At 37.7% G+C, this 20,176-nt stretch overlaps 1 pseudogene; it reads left to right on the forward strand.

Moving 5' to 3' along the window:
- Window positions 1-9,569: 9,569 nt before the first annotated feature.
- Window positions 9,570-9,756, forward strand: LOC129772372 (U4 spliceosomal RNA; annotated as a pseudogene).
- Window positions 9,757-20,176: the final 10,420 nt, after the last annotated feature.

The following is a 20,176-nucleotide window of genomic DNA, read 5'->3' on the forward strand; positions in this document are numbered from 1 at the left end:
AATGTCCACGCTTGTCCACGGAGGGGAGGGGGGTGTCTAAAATCATGCTTTTTCTGTCCACGTGGTATGTGGACAGCCCCAAACACCGAAACGAACTAAATATGCCTATTCGTAATGTGACGGGGACTACACTCACAATAGAAAAAATCTGTAGGAAATTTCCGTTGTCATATTTATACATATAATCGTATTTTTTTTATTGATAAATCAAAACTAATCGCAAATTATGTTCATGTTCTTGCTCATATTGTCAATATCAAACCGACTGAATAAGCCTTTTCTGAGTGAAAATCCAAAATAATTATCACTACCGTGGCTTTTCAAAACAGTGGTAGTCAATTTCATGAACCCAGAATAACTGACGAATTTGAGAATTTATAACGAGATCAGGAACAACATTAGTTCATTGAGTTATTCTATTCTATTCTTTGTTTTTAAGAGGCTTTAAACTTTGCAGTTCATTCGCCTCTAAAAGCAGAGTTATTGATGAAAGAAAACGGTCCATGGTGTAAAATTACTCAAGAGAAAATTTTTAAGTTCAATGTCAGTGTAATATTAGGTTGGGGAAAAAGTAATCCATTATTTTGGGGTGAAATTCAAAATATTTTTTGATATGGTTTAGTTTGTCTGATTTGGGTCAAATATGCACCGTTTTGTTTCGAAATTTGTTTCCATTCTAAAGGTAGCTACATAATGCATCTCTCATAGAAGTCTTGGTCCTTATTGGAGAAAAACTCTAGCAATAGATTTTAAAAATCTTCTCTTGATCCCAATTTCTTATCACTCTGGAAGATTTACAATGCGAGAAAAAGGTGGTAATCTCTTGGTGTCAGATATGGCGAATGCATTAACACGTTCGTCGCCCAAAGCGACGGTTTTAAGATTCTTGCGGGGAAGATCAAACATAGTTTGTAGACAACTTTTACATTATCTAGCAATATTTGTTATAATTCGAAGACGATTTGACAACAATAACACATGCCAAAGTCATTATATATGGGTTTCGCAATAAACTGCAGTACAAACCATCCGTACTGTAAATTAATGAAAACTATACTATAAACATTATAATAAAATCATAACCATGATTTTATTATTTTTCTTCATATCCTACAGTTACATTTAGGTACCTTTTCTATCAAATTCCTTTTAAAAATCCTATTCAATTTGAATGAGGAAAGTGTCAGCCATGTCTGGGTGACGGGGCAACGAAAGAGTTAAAACATCCCAATCAAGCTTCCGGGGTTGTGTAGCCTTGCCTTATGAATTTAAAAAAATATAAATATTAACAAAAAAAAAAAAAAAAATTGCACGTATTTTACTGTTACAGTATCAGTACCATGAACACCATTGACAATTTTAGCGGCCTAGCTTGCATTTTCACCATCATAAAAAAAAAGTGTAAAATGTACCGAATTTTCCCTTTCTTGACTTCCATTGTCGACAACCTGTTAATCACAACTGAATGGAACAAACATAAAACAACAAAGGAATGAATTTTTAGTGTGAAATGTCACCTTTAAAACTAACTAACTTGAAAAACTTGACTAAACTTGAAATTGTATGATCGATATTACGCGAGATGTTGATCACTAGAGCCAGCTATCCAGAAAATAATGGATTACTTTTTCCCCAACCTAATATAAGAAAAAAAGATTTCATATAACATTTGCTCATTAGATTCAAAGTAGAACCTGTTTTAATTATGAAGCAATGGTAAATATATCTATAGTCAAATAAAAAAAATCACAATTAGAAAGCAATTCTTTCTCTGCTGATATACTTTCCTCATTTGGTGAGTAGAGATTCATTCCAAAGCATGAACGGTGAATTCAGAGAAATTCTGAATGTTGATTTCTCAGCAATTGACTGTAGTGAAGCAGTGGGTTTTTGGGGGAAAAAATATTAACGATCAAAAGATTCGGCGGAACACTGGCATTTCCACTTCTGCGAGAATGCCATGTTTATTATTCTGGTAGAACTTCTTTCCTCTCAATTAAATCTCAATAAAACAAAGATTAGACATAGACTAGGAACGGAAACAATGAAAGGAATATTAGCCACTAAGAATATTGTAGAACTAAATAAAGAAGATGCAGGTTCCGTTGTATTGTCGCAGAAAATAAAATCGAAATGCAACAAACCGATTCGAAAGACTTTTGGAAACAATAGTATACAACCATTCGTTCTAAATAATATGTATTCGTCATTAGAAAATGTTTTATTTATTGAACACTTTTTTATTAGTTATGAGCAACTCCAAATGGAAACGACAAATGACAAAACATTAGTATTTTTAATTCGAGCGAAAGTATCCTATTTGGGGTGATGGAAATATGAGTATTCCACAGCAATTGTAATTTTTTAACTCAAGTATTATTTTTCAATAGGGAGTATCGAGTTCAGTAAGAAAAATCTTTGATAATTTATGTCTCAAAAACTATAATTCGTACCGAAATGGCTTCATAAGAGTTATAGAGTATTGATGTTTAAACGTGAAAAAACAGGAAGTGGGTTATATCTATGGTATAACCGCAAGGGTGACGTAGGACTATCGTTGATTTAGAGATCATTTGTTTGAAGTTGAATCTAAATCCATCCTGAATGAATGAATAAATAAATATTTGGGTGACTTCAAAAACGAGAGTGTTTCTTTGAACACATCCAATATTGGATACAAAAAACCTTGTTCTGAAGAATAATCTTCAGAAGCTTTCCTGTTAACTGCACTTGATTGACAAATCACAAAACTAAATGTATGTGGTCGCAGTATTATATGGATAGAAAACATTAAAATAAACTCGCTTGAATGTAATTTTCAATTCCAAGGGGAACTGGCAGATTATTTTTCAGCAACGATCATTTCTTTCCAGGTTTCCTCTCGATAACCAGCAAACGAAAAGAGTTGCGCGCGTGTATGTGTGTGTGTGGCGGCTGCTTCTATGTATTCCCGAGGAACCGTATTTCGATGCTGATACTCTCTTGGTCACCTTCTCTTCTCCTTCTGATCGATCGGCTTTTCTGCGCTCCCTCACAGTTAAAACAAACTGATTGCATTTCAGGTCATTTCAGGCCAGGTAATGAATACCTCGATCCCTCGCCGTTCAGCTCGTTCAGTAACGATGTTGTCTTGTCGATGTCCTCAGGCGTCGTGCACAAATTACGTAACGCAAAAATCCGGATTTTGAACCTCCCCCCCCCTTTCGTAACGCAATTTCCTATCTCTAATAAACAGAAAGTAACGCAACATCTAACCCCTCCCCCCTTATCGCGTTACGTAATTTGTGCACGACGCCTCACGAAAAATGAATGGGTTTCACCACCAGAATATCATTTCAGTATGCTTTTCGTGCGTGATTGAATCGAGAGAAGGTGTGGATTACGATGGCAATTTGGAAGGCAAACTAGAGGAGAATGAACTCTCTGAGTATGAAAATTTCGGCGACTGAGCAATAATCGATTGAAAATTATATAAATTTGGCGATACGAAACATTTTCCGTTTTTCATGTTATGCATCCATTATTGGATACGAAAATATCCTACTGATGGGAAAGAATAATCTTCAGAAGCTTTCCAGCTAATTACACTTGATTGAAAAATTACGAAATCAAATGTATTTGGTCGTTGTGTTCGCCATATAATTAGAAAACATTAAAATAAACTCTTTCGCAATGATGTATTCTTCAATACATCCATGCGAAAGGGAACTGGGAACTGGCAGATTATTTTTCAGCAACGATTAGATCTTTCCGGAATTTTCTCGATGCTGTATGGCATCCAAACGAAAATTCTCGTTTCAGTTTGGCCTGCAAAAAACTTTTCTGAACTCTAATCCATCAAATTTGGAGCCCTGAAAAGGGCCGTTGATTATATGCTAAGCTAATATAGCACCCTCTCCTTGGATTCGACGGGCCAGCTGAATGTCCTTGGGCATGATGTGACGCGTTTTACGTGGATAGTACACAAATTTGTATCTTCGAATAAGCCTCCTGCAGCGTCATAACCGCGGAACTTTGGAAGCGCAAGTCGGTTTTGAAGTCCTGAGCAATTCCACGATCCAAAAGCTGCAAAGGTAGCTTGCGGATCAGCAATTCGGTCGACTTCCGATAGCGATGAATTTCACGCAAAGTTCCCGGTCGATAGCGATGTGGCTTCTTCACCTATCCTGCGGCTGGTGCGCTTATCCGAGCTGCTTTCGTGTGCCTTACCACTGAAAGACTAACCTGCTATCTGTTTGGTCCCAAACAAACGAGTCGTCACGGTGCGAGAGTAGAGTAAGAAATGAACGAAAGCAAAGGAAGCGTCATTTTATAACCTGTTTTCGAAGCTATCATTAAGCTATTGAAACAATTTTCCGACTCAATAAATAGCAATCATATAACTCTTGGACATTTTATCTTTTGTATGAAATGATTATCACTGTTCCGTTGATCCGAAGCAGAATGAATCACGCTTAAAGAAGGAATGGATTTTTTCTTGGATTTTACTCAGCAAAAATAATGCCCTTTCCCAACACTTAAAAACGACAAACGGTAAACAATTTCATCAAAGTGATTTCTTCGATATGGGGATATATTCACTACATCATGTCATGTATTTCATATTCTTCATTATGAAATCCATATCCATGGCACCTATCGGTATCGAATTATCATCGACACCACGATTTTCGCTAAATGCTCCTTTCAGTTCGGCCTGTAAAAAACTTTTCTGAACTCTAATCCATCAAATTTGGAGCCCTGAAAAGGGCTGTTGATTATATGCTAAGCTAATATAGCACGCTCTCCTCGGATACGATGGGCCAGCTGGATGTCCTTGGGCATGATGTGACGCGTTTTGCATGGATAGCACACAAATTGGTATCTTCGAATAAGCCTCCTGCAGCGTCATAGCCGCGGAACTTTGGAAGCGCAAGTCGGTTTTGAAGTCCTGTGCAATTCCACGAACCAAATGCTGCAAAGGTAGCTTGCGGATCAGCAATTCGGTCGACTTCTGATAGCGACGAATTTCATGCGAAGTTCCCGGTCGATAGCGATGTGGCTTCTTCACGCTTCCTGCGGCTGGTGCGCTTATCCGAGCTGCTTTCGTGGTGCCTTACCACCGAAGGACTAACGAGCTGTCTGCTTAGTCCCGATGAAACGATTCCTCACGGTGCGAGAGTAGAGTAAGAAATGAACGAAAGCAAGGGAAGTGTCATTTTATAAAACATAAAAGAATCGAATGTAAACCCCACCCTCTTTATTATATAAGCTTACTGTATACTCACGAATATAATAAGGGTGGGATTTAGATTCTATACTTTTATGGTTTATAAAATGACGCTTCCTTTGCTTTCGTTCATTTCTTACTCTACTCTCGCACCGTGAGGACTCGAGCTCGTTAGTCTTTCGCAGACAGCTCGTTAGTCATTCGGTGGTAAGGCACACGAAGTCAGCTCGGATTAGCGCACCAGTAGCAGGATAGGTGGAGAAGCCACATCGCTATCGACCGGGAACTTTGCGTTAAATTCGTCGCTATCAGAAGTCGACCGAATTGCTGATCCGCAAGCTACCTTTGCAGCATTTGGATCGTGGAATTGCTCAGGACTTCAAAACCGACTTGCGCTTCCAAAGTTCCGCGGTTATGACGCTGCAGGAGGCTTATTCGAAGATACAAATTTGTGTACTATCCACGTAAAACGCGTCACATCATGCCCAAGGACATTCAGCTGGCCCGTCGAATCCAAGGAGAGGGTGCTATATTAGCTTAGCATATAATCAACGGCCCTTTTCAGGGCTCCAAATTTGATGGATTAGAGTACAGAAAAGTTTTTTACAGGCCGAACTGAAAGGAGCATTTAGCGAAAATCGTGGTGTCGATAATAATTCGTTGCCGATAGGTGCCATGGATATGGATTTCTTAATGAAGAATATGAAATACATGACATGATGTAGTGAATATATCCGAAGAAATCACTTTGGTGAAACTGCATTATAAAATTATTTGTGTACGAATGCCGCAATCGATAGTCGACTCTAATTTGCGCTGGGTAATTTCCTCGGAGGACTCGATTCCTCCTTTGAACATTAATAATCTCTTTCTGGCAAAACGATGTGGTATGAATCACATTATTTGAATGATAGAATGAAGAAGTTTTCTGCCAATTTCCTTCAACCTCCAAACGTATCTTTCTCCCGTTTGTCGTTTTCGCGTTCGCTAATCCTTTCTCACAACACCCATTTCTCGTTTGAGAAATTGTTGAGTAAACATTGTTTGCCAGTGCGCGTAGAGCGGGAATTCCTAAAGATTCATTGCACCTCTAATAAATTGCCGAAAGACGTGGTCTTACGTTGATCGCACTTGATTGAAAAAATCCAAAACGAAATGTATTTGGTCGCAGCATTATATGAGTAGAAAGCAAATAATCGCTCGAAAATGACTTGATTTTCGCGATGTGAAACATTTTCCGTTTTTCATGTTATGCATCCAATATTGGATACGAAAATTTCCACTGATGGGGAAAAAAAATATTCAGAAGCTTTCCTGTTAATTGCGATTGATTGAAAAATAACAAAACCAAATGTATTTGGTTGCAGTGTTATATGGATAGAAAACATTAAAATAAACTCTTTCGCATGGATGTATTTTTCAATTCCCAGGGGAACTGGCAGATTATTTTTCAGCAACGATGATAGCAACGAGAATTCCGCGCGTGTATGTGTGTGTGTGTGTGTGTGTGGCGGCTGCTCCGATGTTTCAAGCGGAACCGTGGCATCACTCTCCTCCTGATGGATTCCCTTTTGGCCTTAGGTGCACAAACAGGCTCTTGGTGACCGTTCATCAGCGTTTTCATGATAAATGAAATTAGCTTCACAACAACAGCGACAACTTGCTCCAATCGCTGTTCAATCATAACTGAGTGGGTTTACGAGCGGCGCTCGCTTATATACCGATTGGTGATTTCAATAGCCTGTTTTGAAAGAAATTTTAAGACTATTGAAACAAGTTTTTGGATGAAAAAGTAACAAGTATATGACGCGTAGACATTTTATCTTTCAAATGAAGTGTTTATCATACCATTTCGTTCAGTTGTTTAAGAGCTATAAACGCTCAAAATCTCGGTCTCCAGCGTAACGCTTTCGTTCTCGAAACTTTGGTTTTACACCCCGGTATAGAAATGAAAGACGTAGTCCTACGTCAAAAATATACACTGGGAAAAAAATGGTACTCTTTTTATTTACGAGAAAAAATACTTTAATTTGCAATATATAAAATATAATTTTTTAATTTTTGTTTATTTTTTCTCAAATTAAATAAAATAGATAGATGTTGAAAATTCGAAAAATGAGTCCAAGATGGTAAAACAATTTTTGGCAAACTTCAAAGAACATCGATTTTTTTTTAATTTTGTGATTGTGTGATGTGATTTAAATAAAAAAAAAACAATTTCATCAATTTCCTTCTAAATTATCGAGATATTTAAAAAAATATTTCTAATTTATTGTCTTTTTCATAGTAAACCAGCTGACCCGGCAAACTTCGTCTCGCCCTAAATGTATTTTTCGCAGAACTGTTCTTCCAATTGACCCTTTACAATTTCTTTTTACTATAAATTTCCTTGTACTTCTACTTCTACCAAAACCCGTCATTATAATATGAAATTATTTACATACACAATCTTTCAAGATTTTTCAGCCACTTGGAAATAACATGTTTCTCCGTTACAAATGGACTAACAACGCTTGTCACGATGTATTTTTAAAACACATGGGAATTCAATTTTCCTTCATAGTTTTCCGAATATTTTCAATCGTCATGTTTGGTTGAAATATGTGTAATATTTTTAGGGGACCCCTATCCCCCTTCCATAGGAGAAAGGGATGTCAAACCATCATAGAAACTTTTCTCGTACCCAAAAACCCCCACATGCCAAATTCGGTTCCATTTAGGTGATTAGTTCTCGAGTTATGCAGTAATTTGTGTTTCAGTTTTATGGCAGCCCTTCCTTTTGAGATGAAGGAGGAGTGTCGAACCACCATAGGAACATTTATTACCCCCTGAAACCTTCACATGCCAAATTTGGTTCCATTTGCTTAATTAGTTCTTGAGTTATGCAGGAATTTGTGTTTCATTTGTATGGGAGCTTCCCTTAGAGAGGAGCGCTCCCACATATCAAACATATTAAAAGGGCCTATTTACTATAAAAAACCATAAATTAAAAACATGTTTTTAAATATCTCGAGAATGGCTATATTTAGAAGGAGATTGATAATGTGCTTTTTTGTTTTAAACCACAACAGGATTCATAATTTGTGGCTAAAATTGATTGTTAACATACAAAAATTCATAAAAAATTGATGTTCTACAAAGTTTGTCAAAAATATTTTTATCACTGAGGTGTAAGTTCAAAGTTTCGAAAACGAAAGCGTTACGCCGAAGAACGAGATTTTGAGCGTTAATAGCTTCTAAACAAATGAACGAAGTGGTATGATAAACACTTCATTCGAAACATAAAATGTCTACGCGTTCTATGCTTGTTACTTTTCGATCAAAAAACTTGTTTAATAGCCTTAAATTTGTTTTCAAAACAGGCAATTGAAATCACACCAATCGGTATAAAAGCGAGTGTCACTCGGAAATCCACTCAGTTATGATTGCGCAACGATTGAGATACCATCGCTGGAAGAAATGGATGTTTCCCTAACACAGACTTCAAAACCATGGAGCCTGGGGAAACGGTTATTGCAAATTAGATGCAATCAGCGGGTTGGCGCTTTTGGAAAGCGGAATGTTTCCCTAACGCAGACTTTGAAACCATGGAGCATGGGGAAATAGGCATTGCAAAATAGACGCAAGCTGCTGGTATTTTTGTACTCGTGTGTGCTTTTGCAAATTGGAATGTTTCTCTAACACAAACTTCAAAACCATGGACCCTGAGGAAACTGGTATTGCAAATTAGATGCAAGCAGCGGGTCCTTTTGTACTCGTTTGCGTTTTTGCAAATTGGAATGTTTCCCTAACACAGATTTCAAAACCATGAAGCCTGGGGAAATCGACATTGCAAAATAGATGCATGTTGTGGGTACTCGCTTGCGTTTCTGCAAATCTGAATGTATCCCTAACACAGTTTTTAAAACGATAGAGCGTGGGTAAATTGGTATTGCAAATAAGATGCAAACTGCCAGTGCTTTTGTACTCGCTTGCATATTTGCAAACCGGAATGTGTTTTCCACAGATTCCGAAACCAATAAGTTGGAAAATCAGCATTGCAGACCTTGACAGTACTTTTATACTCTCTTGGTTTTCACACTCCGGAATCCGTTTTGCTAACACGGTCTACAAAAGCGGTTACAAATGCAACGCTTTGGCTCGGTTTTTCTAGACCGCATATCCCTTGATGTCGCCAGTTCACTGAACTTCTACGCATATCGCTTAATGATTTGGCAAAATGTTGATAACTATTTGCTGCGAGAACCACTACCATAATGCATGCATTGACCTGAATTGGGATTTGTTTGCAATTGAATTCGTAAATTGTTTCATTCATTCACTAGTTTAATCAATAACTTAATCAATACATTCAAAAGATAGTTCTGCGCAGCGACGATATCGTAGCCAATGAGGAGCATTCGAGGTGCGATTATTGCTTATTGAAAAAACACAAATGATTACTAAGCCAACGGCAGTCCTACGTCAACCTTGCGGTTATATCATAAGTATAACCCATCCATAGTTTTTTTTATTTATTATATAACTTATCATAATTTTATATGAAATAATTAAAAAAAAATCAAAAAAATACATATTTTAGATATAGTAAATTAAAGTTTTTTTTTCTCGTAAATAAAAAATAGTACTAACTTTTTATCTCAGTACATATATTTAAACGTTTAAACATCAATACTCTATAACTCTTTCTAAGACACTATTTCGGTACGACTCATAGTTTTTGAGATATAAATTATCAAAGATTTCTCTTACTAAAATCGATACGCCCTTTTCAAAAGTCACTCTTAAGTCAAAAAAATCCCAAATGCTGTGGAAAACTCATATTTCCTCCAACCCAAACGGAATACAAACTTTCATTCGAATCAAACTTATATGTTTTTAAAATCTGCATTTTTAGCACGATTTCAATTGGAATTGCTCTTATTGGGAATCCTGTATTAGCTAGTATTAGGAATCCTGTATTAGCTAGTATTAGGAATCCTGTATTAGCTAGTATTAGGAGCTTCCACCCAACAACCAGTCGATAAATTCCTACAAGTATTGCTCGCTACTGGATAAATCAAACGATTCAGGACAAACTTCCAAAATTAGTAATCGTGTTCCACCAGGATAAAGTCATCCATGTCTTCCATGTCTCTTACAATACGACTAATTATTTTGGGGTCTAACTAGGAGGTGCTATCGTACCAGCTAAACTATTGCAACTCACAGGCGAAACGCAAGGAAATATTTCAGAGAAAAATGAAGATGAGATGAAGGAGGATAAACTAGAGCTTCTCCTTCAAGCTTTTTGTTTTTTCTTTTTGCACTTTTGGAAATAAAAATCAGGTACCACTATTACTGAAATTTTGCCACTATTACTGGAACATAAGATTGGCCTGCAATGCATAAATTGTGTTAACATTATTTCAAACCGTCATTATACTTATACATTATACTCATAGGCCGATGATATAGTAAACGCGAAGCGAAGCGTTGCGGAAAAGCGAATTGAACAAACGCGAATTACAACGCGAACTATGACATAGTGAAAGCGTTTGCACGCGCGTTCTTGATGTCAACATTGATCGTAGGGGCTTGTTTGTGTTGTTGTTGTTTTTTATTCGCAGTGTTCGAAATGGATTCGTCGGACGAGGAATATTTTGCCTCTCCGGGCACTATTGATTTTATTTTTAATAAGGAACGGAAATTCGCTGTGCATCCCATCAACCGGAATAGACGAACTCCTTTCCGAAGGTATCCCGGAGACTTTTCCACTTTTATTAGCAGCATCCGCTGAAAAGTAAATACACTGTTTGGATGAGCCATAAAATATTTTTATTTACAACTTACAAGTAACATCTTCTCCCAGCTCAGTGGAAACTTCTCTCCACAGCTTTTCCACAACCGATAAAGTTTCGTTGTTTTATCCCACAAGGGCTTCTTCGCAAACACGGAATAAATTAAATTTTCCGCATCGATTTCCATTTCCGAACACTGTCAGCAAAACAAAACAAACAAAACACTGCCCAGTCGAAGCACCTCTAGCGTTTACACGCGTCAAAACACAACTCGAACTGCTTCGCCGCGTCTGACGGCCCGTTCGCAACGCTTCGCGTCGCGTTCGTTATATCAGGTAGACGCGATTCGCATATATTTTCATCAAAAGTGCTTTGACGCAAGCAGACGCAAGCAGACGCAAACGCGTTCGCTCTCGCAAACGCATTCACTGTGTCATCAGCCATATTCTCGTTTTCAAACAACACTTGTGCTTAGATCCACTGGAAACCCTAACCTACACCCAAACTGGCGTTGGCAGAAAACATGTCATCTTTGGCAGAAATGATGCCATTTAGTGTGCTGTTGAGTCAAATGCGCAAATATTGAGCGATTTTGAAAGCTTAAAAATGGTTTGTATGAATGCGTGCAGACGTCTTTTTCTGTTTTCTTTTCTCAATTTCATTTGGGATTGTGCCAAAAAAAACTTCATACGACGTCAATGGGGATAGAACCTAGGCCGGCTGGAATGCAATAGCTAATTTACACGACCACGCTATCCACATGGCTAATGATGCTTAAGAAGTTGTTCAGCAAATACGTGATAATAGTGCACCTGATTTTAAAATGAAGTTGGGAAGTGTTTTCTAAGAGTAAAAAAGAGCGCATGAAGGAGAACAATATCTATCCCGGTCTGAGCCGTGTATGTGGCAAAGCATGCGGAAAGTTTATTTGTCTTTTGTTTTGCTCGCTCGTATTAATCTTATATTGCTGTACCATGTATATTATATAAATGCTTACCAGTATTTGTGTGTCATGACATTTTCTGTTAAGTTATGTCTCATTTAATGTAATAAATTGGGATGACAAAACATGAGCTAAAAATCAACTTTGGGTGTATCTATTTGTAACATGCAATAGTTAAACTCGAAACCATATTTCCTGATTATTAATTTGAATATTATTACACATTGAAGTTTGACTTTTCACATTCACTGTTTTATTATAACACAAGTATCATATTTATCACTCACCTGATTTTGAGATCGGAGCATCGCAAGTTTGTAATTGGTGGCAAAACGACGATGGTAACTTTACCGCTTATGATTAAAACTTGATTCTCGTAGCTTGTAACTAAAGATTTGCATCTATGTTCTATGATCTTAACCAGAACAGTAATCGAGACGTGATGAAGAATGTATGTTTATTCAAGTTGGTTTATTTGGTTTATGACAGTGAAAGTTTGTTCATAATTTGTCACAAGTAAATCAGATTGAAAATTGAAAAAAAAAACAAGTTAAAAATTTGAATTCGTTACGCACACATACAAATATAAAGTTCAACTTTTTAAAAAGAATTTCTACCGTTTTGTCTCATAATCCGAATAGTCTCAAATTCCGAACACTTCATTTTTAAATATAAATTTACTAAACTTTTATGTTACAAATAATTGAATAATGAAAATACAGACATTCTTTGAGGTATAGGCTACATTTTGACATCAATTACAGGTATCAATACAACCTATAGTTCAAACTCAGGGCCCTCAATGGACCATCTTTGTGTTGTTATAGAATAACTACGTCCACGCAACCATCATCAGCGATGGAAATCGATCCACGGTGGAACAAAGATCGATTCATGCATACAACTGCTCTGCTCTGCAAGAAACATCGAGCTGCTGTTCTATAAATAACCCAACAATGATCAATATCAACTGTCTCCGCTGTCCGGTCTGCTGAACAATGGATGAACAGAAAGAATACCCTTACGCCTAAATGGCTACTACTGTGTAATTGTTACTACTAATTACTGTGTAATTCACAATTTATAGAAACATTAACATATGTACATGTACACGATTAAACCCGGCTCTGTGACAGCTAAATGCTAATGAGCCTAATAAATAAATGGGATAAAAAAAAATGCAACCTATAATTTATAATATTAGACTTTTGCAGAAAAGTGATAGTCAAAACCAATGATAAAATGTTTGCGTTGGCAAACTCCGTAAAAAACAAACATCGTTCATTTTTCAGTTTTTGTAGTTGTTTCAATTATTTTGATTGCTGTTTTCATGTTAAGTGCTAGAGAATGTAAGAATCCACAATATCTAAGTGGAAAAAAAAGATATTTTATGCAGAAATCTTGAAGTGTTGTTCGGAATATGAATCAAATTTCTACGCATGATTCAAATTCCGATCACTTCATGTTCAAATGTAAATTTACTAAACTTTAATGTTATAAATAATTGACTAATCAAAACCCTGAAATTCTTTGGGTTATGACCTTCGTTTTAACATTATTTACCGGTATCGATACAGCCTACAATATATAATATTGAGCACTTGCAAAAAAGTGACAGTCAAAACCAATGATGAAATTTTTACGTTAGCAAGTTCTGTAAAAACAAGCAACGTAAATTTTTCAGTTTTTGTAGCTTTTTTTCAAATATTATGTTTGTTGTTTTCATGGTTAGTGATAGAATTTGTTCTAATCTACAATAAATGGATGAAAAAAACGATATTTTATGCAAAAATCTTCATTAAAATAAGTGTTCGGAATATGAATCATGTTTCTACGCACGATTCAAATTGCGAACACATTTTTCAATGTGAATTTACTGAACTTTAATGTTATAAATAATTTAATAATCAAAACCATGACATTCTTTTGGTTATAGACTTCATTTTAACATCATTTATAGGTATCGATACCGATATAGCGCCCTTGGTCCCAAAACCATGTGAACTATAAAAAACAAATACAATCAATAATTACGAAAGCAAAATCAATTTTTTTTTGAGTATAACATTTTACCAAAAAAGACTAGCTAATTGATCTTAATTTGATATATCAATCATGTGAATCGGTTCAAGTTCAAAAGTAATGATTTCATAAAAATGCATCTTTGCTGTTCGGAATTTGAGACAAAAGTGTTCGGAATATGAGTCAGTGACAAAAATGGTGTTCCGAATTTGAGACACAAGTGATTAAACATATTTTGAGTTTTTCACCATGAATATGTATTTGTAAATCAATTTTATTGTAGCCAAATTAAAAAGAAGGCTCTATTGTATCCAAAAATCAATTTGATTTCGCGAAAGAGTACCATTTTGAGTAATGAGACATTGTTTAATGGCCATCAAAGCTTAAGTGTTCGGAATTTGAGACAAAACGGTATTTCAGTTCAACGTAAGCGAAAAAAAACTTCGCAAAGATGCGAGTTTCAAAGGTGTATTCCGTTCGATTGCTAGCGGCTCAATGGCAGTGCAACGTTTCCTCCGCAGATAAGGTAATGCGTGCCAAGGGGCTTTGATACCGGTTCCAGCGACAACAGGGCAACAGGGAAGACACTAGAATTTTGTGGCTGCGTTCAATGTTGCCATATTTGTTGCAATCATTTGTTTTCTTTTCATTAGTGCCTACAATCAACCCAAATGAAGTGTGATAATGGTTCAAAAAAACCTACGTGTTAAATTTTCTGAAATGGTCCTTAAATTTAGAATATATTCCAGTATCCCGGCGGGCTGCTTTGAGTTAAAGTCTTATTCAATTTCATTGACACGATAAACAAAACTCCATCCCCTGCTTCCACACAGCCGAGTGGAAGAGGAACTCATATAGATAAACAAAATCGGGAGCGCACGAAAATCTAAATGAAATTAAAAAAAGAATTATAAAATAAACAACCCATTTTCATATACTGCTGATCTCGGAAGTTCACACGGATCCGAAAAGCGCCGACCCACTCACTCGTATATGAATATGAATTGTTAAGTCGATGTAAGCTTTGCACTTCCATGATGTCGGAAACTGGAGCGTTTTATTAGCCGGCATTTCGGTTGCTCTAGTTGTTAGGTTTTGGCGGATGGAGCGATCGGTTGTGCGTGGGTGGGGGATGGGGCGGATGGGATCCCGAGGGCAGAAAGGGTGTGGGAACGGCAAATGTGAAAAAACAAGAAAAATATAAGCGAATGAAATTGGAATCCCAAAAGTGAGAGCATTGGATGCAAAAATGAGGATGAAAGCTGAATGTTTCGGATGAAAACACTCGCTAGCAATTCACCTAGCAGAAAAAGTTAGAATCCTCGTTCTGTATGAAATTAGAAGACATGTGTGTTTATTATATGTTTTAGTTTTTATTCGACTCGGTATTCTTACTTAATTTTATTTAAAATTTACAAAATTTGTTCCTTTAATCGATCTGCAGTTGAAAAAATCAAATGCTTCAGCAAAATACGTACTATTTTGGCGTGTCATTGCGCTTAGTTTCTCCGGACTTTTAGTTTCAGGGATTGTAGCTTCTGTACGACGTTTCTTTGGTTCAGGCAATGATGTAGGGTCGACTTCCATGTTCCTCTTTTCCTTCCTTTGTGTAGCCTTCATGCCGTTTCGGTGTATCAGCATAATGAGTTTGAAACAATTCTCACAAAACGCATAATATTGGGAAGGGGGCACTTGCATCCCAAAACATCCCAAAAATTCTGCAACAATCCTTTCGGCACAAGCCGCCTGAACGGGTTGTTTTTGTTCCAAACACATGGTACATGTAATTGGTACACTACCATAATTCTGACTGTTGTTAGCCATATCAGTGTTCGATAAGTGATTGATAAGATTGTACCAATGACGGTCGACGGATACTGAATAAGTCCTGACTCGTTACGTTATTTTATACTAACCAGGTAGCTACATACCTGAAAAACGTGATAGCATACATACGTATGGCAAATACTACCTAAAGACGGGTATTTATATCACACAATAATATTTACTAATCGAAGAAAAGTCTTTGAATTATTTTTCAGTTCCACTGATTTTATGTATACAATATACAAACTGTGAAATATTTCGCAGGAAACAAACAACAGATGTGCGCCATCATTCATCGGCAGTCCGTAAGAACGGTGGAAATTGGCATCGCAAATGTACTTAAACCGTGATCCCGTGTCCTTTTCAGTTTCTCTCTCTCACTTACTCACTTGTCCTGATTCGTTCGTCATGTGAACTTCACTTACCGGTGTAAATATGCAATCTCGCATTGCTGGCGAGAAGCGGCACGGCATGCGTGTACATTTTGACTCGTATTGAATTAGCGTCAAATATTTAATTTTACATATCCCGGGGGCATTTTCATCATGATGTTATATCGTACCACACAATTTTATGTGATTTCCAAAATGAATTTCTAGATATGTGGATAAACGCTTCCTTTCCGCTACATCCGATCCGAGTGGCGGCGCTGAATTGGGAGATTGTGAAAACGACTCTCGTTGGTATAAATATTGACAATGTGAGAACAAAACGGAAAAAGAGCTAAGACGGTTATTATCTGCTGTATTACTACAAGCTGACTGTTTTTTTTTATTTTCATCTTTGAATATTTGACGTGATTACGTTGCTGAAGGTGAAATTTTGATTCGATTATGGACTTTTTTTTCTAGTATACCAGCGGAAACTTATTCGTCATTAGACATTCAATTCAAAATGTTTGATAGGGCAACTTAGTTGCTTCTCAACTTAAATGTAGTTAACCGGTACATTCTATTTGATGTATTACAAATAAATAACACATAAACACATAGAAAATCGTACAAAACTTAACGAGTAGCTATGGTTAGTTATCACAACACAATTAAAAATAATTTTTGGGTGAAGTATAGAGACCGTATAAAAGTTCCACCAAAAAAAATTACCAAAAACCTTATGATTCGGATCTAGAAGTTACACATGAAAATATTTTTAAATATTTTATTTCAGGGGGCATTCTAGTCTAGAAAATTGAAAAATCATAATTTATTCTATTTCTGAAGTTTAAACATTGACGGATTTCATGCCAACTCGTCTTAGAAGTTGGCAGCACCATCTCAGATAACGGTAAAACGTTGTGGGTGTAAAGACATTGGTCATTTAAGCAACTTTCAAGTTTAGTCTTTTTGGCGGAGAAATTACGTAAAGAGCCAAAAGTCCTGACTATGGATATAGTCAGTCGGTTAATCAGCCGACTATCCTCAGTTGACTATGACTATGCCGAGCCCTGTCAAGGAGCATCAAACTTGCACGACGATTGCAACAATCAAAGGTGTCAACGTCCAGCCCAATCTCATCGTCTATAAATGGGTTGATGAAAACCCTCGGACAAGAGTTTTCGTACAGAGGGTATCAGAGGAAAATACATTACTATGGTATTCGATACTCTTCTACCCAACTGGACTCTGAACGGGCGTTTTTCTTTTCTTCTGGAAACTTCGTTCATGAGATCCGATCTACGACAAAATTAACATTCTCTGTGTCCTTAAGTATTACTTTAGCCAGCAAAAACTTGCAAAATGTTTTTTGTGAACAAATCATTATAAAAAAATCCGTTTCTACAAGTAAATGGTTCATTTGAAAGTATGTTTTTACCGGTTTTACCGGTGATGAAATTTTCATTACCGAATAACCGGTTATTGAAATTTTGGCACGGTAATGCAATCCCTAATTGTACAGTGTGTTTTCGTGTTTTCAGTCACACAATTTCCGAAAAATAAACGATGCCAAAGTAAAAATTTTTCATTCTTCGGCATAAGCTTCGAGTAACCGGTCATGTGCTGTGAGCGTCTCCGTTAAAGCATTGTTTTCGGTTACCGTTGGCTGTTATTTTTTTTTTATCGCCCGGGTGTGCTTTTTTCGCACGTTTTCGAACTGTTCGAGATATCGTAAAACGTAGTGTGAACTCGGAATTAGTGAGAAAAGCAGAATCATCAAATCCTGGCAAGGCTAGCCGGCTTTCAGTTTTCGCCGATTTGTCGCCATCGCAATCGAAGTCGGACATCGGTGCTCAGTTGCACGCACACAATACCAACGCGATTCGCTGCTCACTTACAGCAGCGTGAAGGAGAGCATCACTTCTTAGTGGTGTGTGATAGTGCCGAGCGCTCAAGCGCTCCGATTGAGAAGCAAGCAGCGGTTGCCAGTTCATCAGCACTGGGGTGCATTGTGGTGAATAGAAATAAATAAGAAATAAGATTTATTTTTTTTATTTTATTTTTTTATTTTTTAATTATTATTATTATTAAAACAAAATATTAGATTATAAGTACCAATTACAGAATGGCAAAAGGAAAGGGAGGATCTCCAGATATGGAGATCTCTGATGATGACTCCCCTCTGGTTGAAAAAACTAATAAAGGAACAGCGAAGACACTTAAACGCGTTCCTACATCAGAGGATGTTTCGTCCGGGGACGAGTCTACTAACTCTAGCAAGCCCCCCTCTAAAAAACCTGCAAATATCTCCTCTCCAACCCCCCAACCGTTGTCGTGGCTGATCGGAAAGACGCAAACGGTATTGTCGTCGACCAGAGGTTTACCCTGGAATATCGTGTCTACGTGCCTTCCCATGACGTAGAAATCTCGGGGGTGATAACCGAAACGGGTCTGACGTGCAAATCAATTATGGAAGGAGATGGCAGATTTAAAAAGCTGCCTTTGATTAAGGTTAAAATCTTAGAATGCCGACAACTCGGCAAAGTCTCCCAGGAAGGGAAAGAATCGAAATTTACGCCGTCCGACTCGTTTAGAGTCACTTTTGCTGGCTCCGCCCTTCCTGACTACGTTATGGTGGACAAATTGAGGCTACCGCTGCGACTCTTCGTGCCAAAGCCCATGACTTGCCTGAAATGCAAGTCAGTTGGTCACACAGCAGCTTACTGCGCCAACAAGGAGCGCTGTGCCACTTGCGGAGAGCAACATGTGGACAAATCCTGCAGTGCGATTGAGCAAAAGTGTCCATATTGCAGAGGAACTCCGCACGTGCTCTCGGCTTGTGAAACTTACAAGAGTCGCTGGGAGAAGCAGAAGCGCTCTGTAAAGGAACGCTCGAAGCACACTTTTGCGGAAATTTTAAAGGGCGCTTCTCCATTGGCCCAACAACAACAACCTTTAACCGCAAACAATGTCTTCGCTTCGCTGCCAGTTGACGAAATGGAAGCGGATACAGCTAACGAGGGCACACCGTACATCTTCCAAGGGAATCCCCGGCGCAAAAATGTGACCACTCCCAAAGTTCAAGGACAAGCCCCTCCGGTTATACCCTCTGTTAGCATGCCTAAAAATCGAGTGCAGCGGACAAGCAAAATCAGGTTCCTCCTGGCTTCCGTGGGAATAATTCACCTTCGAACGACCCAGCACTCGAAGGGACATCAAAAACCCCAACTGTCCCTATTTTACCGTCAAGTTCAACTTCCCAATCGGGATTTATAAAGTTGACTGACCTTGTGGCTCAAATCTTCACATGCTTTAATGTTTCCGACTCCATCAGAACCATTGTCATATCAATGCTTCCAGTATTAAAGACAATTTTGCAACAATTGATGCAAACATGGCCCCTCCTTGCAATGATTATCTCTCTCGATGTCTAATTCAAATAGAGAGGTCGGAGATATCACTGTTTTACAGTGGAATTGTCGTAGTCTTATCCCTAAATTGGATACATTCAAATTTTTAATTCATAAGTTCAATTGTGATGTTTTTGCTCTGTCCGAAACTTGGCTTTCTTCGCGAGATGATCTCCCTTTCCACGATTTTAATATTATACGCTTGGACCGTGATCACAGATACGGAGGGGTGCTATTGGGGATCAATAAGTGCCACTCATTTTTTCGAATTGACCTTCCACCTATTGGAGGGATCGAAGCTGTTGCATGTCATGCAAACATTAGAGGCAAAGACCTCTGTATTGTCAGCTTGTATTGGTCTCCGAGAGCTGCGGTTAGCCGCAAGCAACTTGTTGACATGTGCTCACTCCTTCCTGAGCCACGATTGATCTTGGGAGACTTCAACTCTCACGGAACTGCCTGGGGGGAACAGTACGACGACAATCGTTCACTGTTGATATATGATCTTTGTAACAGCTTCAATATGACACTTTTGAACACTGGGGAAACAACACGTGTACCTAAACCTCCTGCTAACCCAAGTGCTCTTGACCTCTCGCTTTGCTCGAATT

The sequence above is a fragment of the Toxorhynchites rutilus genome, chromosome 2 (assembly GCF_029784135.1).
Source record: "Toxorhynchites rutilus septentrionalis strain SRP chromosome 2, ASM2978413v1, whole genome shotgun sequence".
Taxonomy (NCBI): Eukaryota; Metazoa; Arthropoda; class Insecta; order Diptera; family Culicidae; genus Toxorhynchites; species Toxorhynchites rutilus.